The sequence below is a fragment of the Brienomyrus brachyistius genome, unplaced genomic scaffold (genome assembly GCF_023856365.1).
Source record: "Brienomyrus brachyistius isolate T26 unplaced genomic scaffold, BBRACH_0.4 scaffold106, whole genome shotgun sequence".
In the NCBI taxonomy this organism is placed as follows: domain Eukaryota; kingdom Metazoa; phylum Chordata; class Actinopteri; order Osteoglossiformes; family Mormyridae; genus Brienomyrus; species Brienomyrus brachyistius.
The window spans coordinates 517514-528318 of record NW_026042381.1 but is presented as its reverse complement, the minus strand read 5'-3'; positions in this window follow the sequence as shown (position 1 = coordinate 528318).

Genomic DNA, 10805 nt, shown 5'->3' with positions numbered 1-10805 from the left:
CGTCAGACTACTGAACTCTCAGGGACTAATCTGATACCACACACACATACACTCATTAACACACTTTATTATTTAACTACTATTTTTTATCTTATTGTCGCCATGTTTACAGTTACTTTTATTTATTTTTATTGCTACCTCATTGGACAACCAAACTGCGCCTTCTCAGTACTGGGTTTACTGTGCTGTTTGTGCTCGTTGGTGTCAGTTGTCCTCTCTTTTTGCACTGTCCTGCAATGTTTGCACAGTTTTTGCTCATTATGCACCATACAGTATGTTGCTAGGTTGGTATGTGTTAGTCTTCTGTTAATTTAAGTAGCACCTTGGTCCGAGGGAAACAGTTTCTTTTGTAACTGTACTATACTCAACTGTGTAAAGTTAAAAATAACATTAAAGACCTACTTGACTTTTACTGAACAGGTGCTAAAGTGAAATTACTTGCTTCTGGGAAAGAACTCCAGCTGAAATTCTGTACAACAATTATGGGAGACATATGGGAAGGACGCGGTGTCAGACCTGCCCCAGTGGGACGAATGTGGTTTTCCTAGTAACAGCAGCTTCAGTCCCAATCAGATAAGCCAGATGCATCTGAAATTAGAGGAACGGGATCAGACTGGTTGCTCAGGGACTAATGTGGTAGAACTAAAACAGAGACAAATTGGACGGTGTTTCAATTGTGGGAAAATGAGACAAAGCAGGCAGAGGAGATGCGGGGTGGCAAAGAAGCATGAGATAAGGAATGCAGAGAATGTGGATGAGGGTGAGACTCCTGTGAAAACTGTGTATTGAAAATTAGGGCCATAGTATTGTCATCCATCCTGTCAGGGTATGGAAATACACTGAGGGTAAATGGCCTAATGCAGGAAGTGTCTTAATCCTATAACATCCAGCTGATTCAGGCTGTGGGGGACAGTGTAGTACTGCACTCTTCTGGCTGGGACCTTGAATAAATGAATGAATGTTACATTTATACAGCCCTTTTCTAAGATACACAAAGAGCTTTACAGAAGCACTGGGGAGCCACTTCAACCCAAACGTGAGGCAGCAGGAGAGGGGGCCCAGGCAGAGAGAACAGCCAACAAGACGGGTGCTTCCACAGACAGGACGGGGGCCCCGGCAGACCAACGCTGACGACTCCTGGGACCAAGTCAACAGAGCAGCTGTCGTCATTGTGACTCACCCTCATACATCCATCCATTGTCTAAACCGCTTATGCTACTGGGTCGCGGGGGGTCCAGAGCCTATCCTGGAAGGATCTGTGCACGAGGCAGGGAACAACCCAGGACGGGGGGGCAGCTCATTGCAAGGCACATTCACACACCATTCACACACACATGCACTCCTACGGCCAATTTAGCAAGAGAGAACATGCAAACTCCCCACACATGTGACCCAGGCGGAGACTCGAACCTGAGTCCCAGTGGTGGGAGGTAACAGTGCTAATCACTGCACCACCAAGCAGCCCCACCCTCATACATGATTTCTGATTCTTGATTTTAATCCCCTTTTCTGTTTTTGGCAACATATAAAGTGCTGTGAATGTCACTGTCAGATTGTCATATCATCCTCCAGTTGTCCCTTGTCACCCTGGATGCACATTGAGTGTTTGCTAAATATTTTATCTTGTAGTGTTCCTGATTTTTTCCTGTGTTTTAATTTGCAATTCTCAAATTTCATGACTGGCATCCGTGGGGACGATTAATTAAACCTGTTAACTCTGCACTTCAATTTCAAACTGTTGGTAACATGTGTACATATTTTTGTCTGATCTTTTCACCACCAGGTGGCGATATAGCAACTCCAGAGTTATTGATGGCTAGAACAAAAAAAACACAGTAACACAGAGGTGTAGCTAAAAATTCTGGGCCCCTGACAGAATGTCACCTTGCGCCCTCTGTCGAATTTTACATTCTGTGAAAGAGATTTGTTGAGCCATCTTCCAATGTAATCCAATCCAGCTCTTTATTTGAAAAGCACTTTAAACAACCTTATGGACCAAAGTGCTGCACAAAGGAATAAATAAAAACATTCACACACTTAAAAACGAAGTAAAAGAAATTTAATAAAAACCAAAACATTCAATGTGAGTAAAAGGCCATTAATAAAAATTTAAAAAAATCTATTAATTAATAAAGAAAAGGCTAAGATTAAAATAAGATTTACTATTAAAATTAACATCTCACAATGTGTCAAAGGTGAAGGAGAAGAGATTAGAAGAGATTTAAAAACGGACAGAGGGGATTCCTCTAATGTGAAAAGGCAAGTCATTCCACATTTTAGGAGCTGCGACTGCAAAGGCTCGATCCCCTCTAAGCTCACGCTGAGTCTTAGGAACCGTCAGGAACAGCTGATCAGCTGACCTGAGAGAGCGGGTGGGGGTGTAAGGGTGAAGCAGCTCACAGAGGTCAGATGGAGCAAGACCACTGAGGGCTTTAAAAGCAAATAACAGAATTTTAAAATGAATCCTAAAATGTACGGGCAGCCAGTGGAGTGAGGCTAAAATGGGGGAGACATGCTCATATTTCCATGTGCGGCAGCATTTTGAACCTTCTGGAGGTGAACAATAGTGGAGCCTCTAACCCCAACATAGAGGGCGTTACAGTGGTCCAAACTAGTAGTGACAAAAGAGTGGATTACTGTCTCAAAGTGCTGCCTAGAAAGAATTGGCTTTATTTTGGCCAACTGCCTCAATTGTAAAAAGCTTGACTTGACAACTAACCTTATCTGAGTGTCAAACTTAAGGTTGGTGTCGACTTTAACCCCTAGGTGTGTGATGACTGGTTTACAATATTGTTCCAAGGAACCTAAAATTACAGTGGAGGTCAGAGGAGTGGAGTTACCAAAAACCAACACTTCTGTCCATTACCTCCCCACTTCCTTGTTAGTTACAATATTTGTTCTGCATTACTGTACTGCTTTGGAGCCTTTTGATATTAAGGTGAATAACACAGGTGAAAAATTAAGGTGAAAAAAGAGACAGATGCATTGACAGCAGTCGTGGCCACACTTTGGACTGGGAGTGTAAGAGCAAAGGAAACTGAATCCACTATGTTCTGTCCTGTAAATTTTTATTAAACACCACATGACACACATACGAGTCCTGTTTTAACTTTCAGGGCTGATGGTCTGCAGCCTGGCTTGTGTTCTACAGTGCAGCGCAGGTGCAGTCACTGTGCTGAGCCCGGCGTTATATTAATGACGCAGCCTTTCACACTGACCAGTGAGAAATAACCTTGAAAATGACTGTGCTCTTTGTGGTTCTCCTTTTTTCTTACCACCAAGCAAGAGACTAAACATATTTTCTACTTATCAGTTATCAGAAATCAGAAATGTCATGCAGTAATCAGAGGTTAGACAGCAAGAATGACTTTTGTATTTTTATCTTTTGTCAATCTTTTATCCAGCGACTACTAATTCTCATCGGGGTCTGGAGAGGGTGGGACCTGTCCCAGGAAGCACAGAGCACAGGCCTGCATGGGATGCCATTCCACACAAGCAAAAAACAATTAAGATGGTCAGATTTGCCTCACTGTGTGATTTTGACTGAAAGATGAACTAAGCACAGTCTTGTGTGTATAAAAATGCGTAGATTCATTTAACTTTAACAATGAGATTCAGCAACATGACCTTATAGTGTTAATGATCGGTATCTTACTGGTATTAACTGAATTATGCAAAATTCTACATTATTCTATATTATTGCACCCAAATTGTTCATACTGACTAAATGTAATTACTGACATCCTGGACATACTGCTTTTTAGGTTTGAATTTAAAATGTTAGTAGACAAATTCATGCTGTCAATAACATCTCACTTGCTCACCCACTTTTAGATAAAAATACCCTTTGTGGTTTTTCTAGTGAAGCAGTGGGCCTGAGCTGAGGACCTGATGGTTGTGTGGTTTTCGCTCACTGAGAAGAGAGACACAAACACCCTGCTCTCAGTCGGTCAGTCTTCCTGTAAAATGCAGAGGTGAGACTGCTAGTGGAAAATTACTGACTGCAGCGTCAACAACACATATAAACAGCAGCACAAACAAAATGTTCCACAAATGCAGGACATCTGTATGCTTACAGCACACATCAGACACGCTGACCCTCAGCACTGAGCTCCTCCAGGCTCTGTGCTCTCCCTCTTCTCTTCAATTTCTACACAAATCACTGCTGCTCCAGTGAAGATCCTGAATTTTGCAGGTGATACTACTGTGTTTGCCATCATAACTGAAGGTGATGAGTCTGCCTACAGACTGGAAGTCGTACAGCTGACCATCCAGTTCTGAACTCACATTATCCCAAATGTCCACATGCTTAGACTCCTCTCATCATCAGGGAGGAGCGTCCCTTGGCACTGTAGAGTAGATGGATGAGAGCAGGCTGATAACAAGGCTGTCATCAATTTTATGTGACACCTCTCACCCCCCCAGCAGACTATGGAGGCCCGTAAGGGCAGCTCCTTCAGTAAGAGACTCAGACACCCGGCGTGTGACAGAACGGTACCGCAGGTCATTGGGCCCCACAGCAGTCAGGCTTTATAATCTGCACTCTGCTCATTGAACTTTTCCCCTGTTCACTGTCTTCTGATACAGTTTCTATCTGCTGCTGATCTGCAATATTGTTCCTCCTTATTCACTGATGTGCAGTGTTGCATTGAGCCAGTGCATTATGCCCTGTGTGGCAGCTTCCTTTGGGAGGCTAATATCTGGCACATGAGCAATAATGTTACATGCAATAGGATTGTGTATAAGTTAAGGATTGTGTATAAGTTAATTTTAATATTCCTATAATATTCCTCTGTATGTAATATATTCTTATTTTTTGTTTCTATTATTACCCTATATTTATATATACATCCATTTATTTTACATTCATAATGATGTTGTTTGTTGTTTTGTGCCCCACTGCTCTTGTAACAAGCCTCAGTCTTGACTCTCCCTTTTAAGGTCTTGGCCTTAAATCACACTCGATATAGGTGGTGTCGTCCCCATCACCCTGACCAGGATACATGCTGTAAGATTAATGGATGGTGTTTATCTGTGTGATGAAAAAGAATGTGAATAAAACAAAAATGTACCATTATAAATGGGAGCCCTAGGATGTGTGGTGGTTAGAGATGTGGACTGATGAGAATTTTGCTTTTCTAAAGTTCTGTTGTGAAAACTGTACATTCCGTTCCATGTACAGTAGTGATATGTAGCAATCATGTGCTCCAGTCAAATGTCCAGCTGCATGAATAATAATGGTGGCTTGTTTGGATAAAATAACTTAGGCTGAATACTTGAAAGCGTGACCTGGGTGAGGTAGAGAGGAAACAGGGTCTTACAAGAAGCAGATATTGTTCTGTCTGTGTGGTTTTTACTCTTTGCAAAGTGAGTCCAGCACAGTGCAGTCAGTGGGTCAGTCTTCCTGAGCTGCATCTAACCAGTGGAAACATCTGCAGCACTGCAGAGAAGCACTCAGCAGACAAACAAACCCAAACAGCTTACAGCTGTATGTCACTTTTGGACAGAGGTGGACAAAGTACACAACTTCACTACTTGAGTTAAGTATAGATACTCCTCGTCAAATAATACTCAAAGTTTTTCAGTTAATTTTTTACTTCAGTTAAAGTACTGGAGTATTTGCATCTAAAAATACTTAAGTATTCAAAAGTACATTATGTTTTAAATGCAAGACATTTTTCAGAACCTAATGACTCCTGAACACCCCACTGAATACACTGACTGGCTTGTACATCTTGTAGAATAAAAAGCTTGTGGAATATGATACAATGACTATAGAAACACAACTGACATAACAAAAGTACAGCCATTGTCATTTTCATCTTATTTAACACCCCCCACCCCACTCACACAAAAGAGCATGGTAGTGTTCTTACAGAGCCGTAGCAGTGTGTGTGTGTGCATGTGTGCATGTGTGTTTGTGTGTGTGTGTGTCTATGTGTGTGTGTGTTTGTGTGTCTGTGTATGTTTGTGTGTGTGTCTATGTGTGTGTATGTTTGTGAGCCAAGTAACAAGACAGGGAGCAAGAAACAAAACTCCTCTTTCTTAATTATCCACATCGTTATTAACGACACAGGTATATATACAGGTACATATACAGGTACATGTATATACTCAAAAATACATCCAGAACACACAATTAAATGAAAAACGTAATTTAAGAACACTTGAAATTTTCATTCAGTTTCTTTCATCTGTTTAATATAATCGATCAGTCCCTGTGCGTTTGCCCCAAACCATTCAGCATGGTACACAAGGGAGACAAGTAAGCATGTGTGACATCAAAGAACTGATTGCAGCAACTCAGCCTTTCCACAACATTAAAGCCGCTTATTCCCCCCCATGCCATGAAGAAATAATCTCTGTGGCTCCCCTCTCCCCCTCCCTCAGCCCCCAGTCTGGCTTGAACATTTGCACTTCCAGTAAAAATGCGCCCCAAACACACTGACACCAAACTCAGCACCGGTGCTCCGTAAAATCCCGTGATTCAGTCTCAGAAGCACTGGCTCCCCTGCCCTCCTCTGAACATTATTAAAGCTACACCCTGAACACTCTGTGTGACTGACATGAATGAGAAGCATCTTTATTCATAATCTCTGTAGCGGAGGTCAGAATACAGAGTGTCATTATTCCCGTCTTTCTTCTGTCTCCTGGGTTTTGGCTTCTTAAGGTTCAGGGCAGCGTAATTCAGTGTGTCCTCGTCATGGCACTGTGGAGACAAAGATGGCAGAATTGGATGGATCAAATCGGTTTGCTATTACCTATTTTCACAAATAGCACTTAAAATGCTGATCCCAGGATGGAAATCAGTCTGAGGTTCATTTGTTTTACTGACGATTTGTAATTTGAAATATTTATTACATACTTGCTTGCGTGACCATTCCACTTTTGATATATCACTGTTCTTTTCATCTGTTTAAAATATATAACACATCAATATATTATTTAATTTCGCACGGTATCATACCGTGGTCAGATAACATTCCGAATTTTCAAGCAATCAACATCCTTTTTGTCTCAAAAATGAAAGTAAAAATGACTTCTGTCAATTTAAGTGTGCATGTTTGGATACGTGTCATTTGTTCTCATATATCATATATAATAAAATTGCTATAAAGGAGATCTTGGTAATAAAAGTTATTGATATGCAACTTATTGCAACATGTATATTTCAATAGATTTGCAAAATATGAAAGATATAATACAAAAATGTAAATCTTACAGTACAAAAAGGTTTATATAAATAAGGTGAGATTTAATAATGGATTTTAAAACTGTATTACCTGCAAGAGTGGTTTTAATATGAAAATGTTATCTATCATAAAACAATTTTATATTTCTATAATTTGTTAAAATCTACATTTTGTCCTTCTGAGTGCATAAAGCCGGGCAGCGTACCTGCACAGTGTGTACAGGGTCAGTTTACATCTTATACAAATGAGAGCAACGTTCAGAATAATGCTGCAAGATAAAACTATCAGCAAGCCAGAGTGAAGAGGATCCAGCAGCTTCTGAAAGCCTGTAACAAAGAGATAGATTTCAGCATAATGATATAGAGACACATTTCCCATTTGCTTACATTACATTAGTTAAAGATCAAATCGATAACACATTACAGCAGTTGTTTTGTAAATAGTCCATTTTTAACATGAACTTCTAGTATTTTGCATTTTAACAATTTATATTAATATTTGAAATAATTATTAAATTAGGCTCCGGACCCCCCGCGACCCAATAGGATAAGCGGTTTGGAAAATGGATGGATGGATGGATATTAATATTTGAAATAATTATTAAATTAGGCTCCGGACCCCCCGCGACCCAATAGGATAAGCGGTTTGGAAAATGGATGGATGGATGGATAATTATTAAATTAACATCTGTGTAATTTAATTTAAGCACTTAAATTAGAAAATTCATTACATTAAAAAAAGAAATAAATGTCTTAATAGCAGAATAAGCTAAATAAAACTTTGAAGCAGATATACTCTCCACACTGGGTGCTACCATCTATATCCAGCTGTGTGCCGTTCCCAAACAGCATCTCCCCACACTGGGTGTTACCATCTATATCCAGCTATGTGCCGTTCCCAAACAGCATCTCCCCACACATGGCCACAGCGCAGTAGTAAGTCCCAGCATCGGAGAGGGCTGAGGTTCCCCTTGGGGAGGGCTGTAGACGCAGCTCCGTGTAGGAGATCCAGCCTCAGGGCTCTTCTCACACTCATCACTGCTGTTTCCAGGGCTGTAAATGACTCCAGGAAGGGATTCTCCTGATCCATGTCTGAACCAGTAAACACTGTGTTCTCCTGCACAGCTCCCAGTCTCTATCGTACACTGCAGGCTCACAGAGTCTCCTGGCTGCAATGTGTCAGACACAGGCTGCTGTACCACAGTCCTGCTGTTGGAGTCTTTACCTGAAAAGCAAAATAGTCATGATGACAGCCCTTTGAGAATAACAATGGAAAATACAGATCCTCAAAAATTGTTCTTACAGATTTTTGGGAACTGAATCGATGTTCTTCTAGCCATCCAAGAAATCAGTAACTTCTTGGAGAACAGCTGACATTCTTCTCTCTTTTTATTGTATTACTGCTTATTAGTATATATCAGGTAACACTATACATTAACTGCACCTACATAATACCTAAATAAAAATTATATGATAATAACAAACATTATAATCATATAATGTCTTGTATTAATGTATGAAGGTAGATGAATATAATTAATTTCAATTCAAAGAAATGAAGTGTGTAAAGTGTACTTTATATTTTCATGATTTTCGTGACTTTACATTTGGTTTATGTTGCCCCCTTTTCCACAGGAAGGTATTTATTGTTTTTGCATATTTAGCTCTTGATGTGTTTTGGTATTTTTGAGCATTTTGCTGTAGTACCTGCATAATTTAATTCAAGAGCCGAAGAGCTGTTTGCCCATTACTAGTTTTGTCTATCTTTTAACATTAAAGAAAAAGTATACATAGTAAAAAGGAATTACTTGGTTTCGTAGTTCCTCCTATTTATTTTCTTATGCACACAAAAGTAAGTTTTTCCGTTCAACCATAGCACTACAGCGAAAAGCAAAACGTCATGGCAAATACAATTATGCTTTATTCCAATACACATTGCTAATTTTTCATTATTATTACATTTATTCAGCATAATATCTTCAAAGGTTTCATGATTTAATTTGCAATCTTCTGGCCTGAAATCTTTTCCTGCTACACTGAAGACTCTCTCAGCGTGTGCAGAGAAAGCTGCAGCCAAAGGGTTGGCATCCTCTGATAAACATGGTTGGTTCAGGTATCGGTGACATTATGTGAACCTTTCATGGCAGGAATAGGGACTAGTTTGACTTTTGATGCAGGAAAGTGTTTGGGACTGTTAGGTTGAAGAAACAGTTGTTAATCATTTCTGTATGATCAGCAATGAGTGTAAATATATATGTATACGTTATTTCTTATCTTCTAGCCACATACTCTTAGCTATTGTACTCTAAGTAGGTGGTTAACAGCTGCCTACTTAGATAAGAATCTCACTTCCCTCTCTTGCGCCCCCCATTGACTATAAATAAAGAAGACAAGGGGAACCACCCTTTGTAACACATTCTGCTGTAGTTTGCATTGCAGAGAGTGTGGGTACCCTTGCAAGTAAAACTGTAACCTGTGTGTGTCTCATAAATGTGGAGTTGGGGTGGAAACGCCGGGCGCTTTCCCCAACATAGAATTTGGTCCTTCGAGCCGGATCCGAGGAACCCCGAAGACGTCTCCAGTACGCCGAGAGAAGCGACACCGAAGTCTGTCGACAGCCACTCGAAGTCGGGTGCAAGAAAGACCTGTGATGTGAATTCGTCATCAGGCCGGTGGTTAGAACTACGCTCGACGTCTGGTGATGTCTGAAGGACCTCGGTGACGGATCAGAGAGCACACTATACAGGTGAGAGATATGGCACCTAAGTGAGTAGGTGGCCAAGTGAGAGATACGGCACCTAAATAAGTAGGTGGCCAAGACATGCATGTGGTTGAGGTTAGCCGAAATTAACCGGGAGAGAAAGTAGGCGTTGTTGGAAATATATACAGTGTTGTATGTGGATGTGTTTTTATAGGTTTTAGATTAACCTACACGATCCACCCTAAAAGCAACAACATACTGGTGACTGAAGGATCAAGGACGGGTTTTCATCCCTGAAAACTAACACCGCTGCTCTAATAGGGAGCAGTAGAAGGCCGTGGTTAGTGTCCTCCTGAGGTCTCATGCCAGAGACTTGCTTTTAGGATTTTTTATTTTTTTGTAGTGTATCCATTAAAAGGTAACAATGGGAAGAATCAAAGTAAACAAATGGAACTAGAGGGAGATGAGAAGTTTATGGAAGGATATAAGCCAGGATCAGGACAAATAAGTAGTCAGAGATGGAGGAAAAAAACATGGGTTTGAAGGAAAACTCCACACTCCAGATATATTAAAATTACAGGGGAAACTTAAAACTGGAGATGTTACAGACTACCAATAAGAAAGAAGGTAAAGACAGAAAAAAAGAATATGTTTTTTCTGATGCATGGTTAGAACAGAGTAAATTAAGAGATAATAAAAGACAGCAAAAAAAGGGAAATAAGGAGAAAAAATTACAGGCGACTTTAATTACACTAGATGAGGAGACGGCAACAAAATCTTCTGCCGCTCCAGTTCCCTTACTGCCCCCACAAATTCCAATGATTGCGCCTGCACCAGTTCCAGCTGTAAATAGACGACAAATAGGAGGAGGGGAATCATCTCGAATGATGACCCGAGGGTCTAACCCTTCTC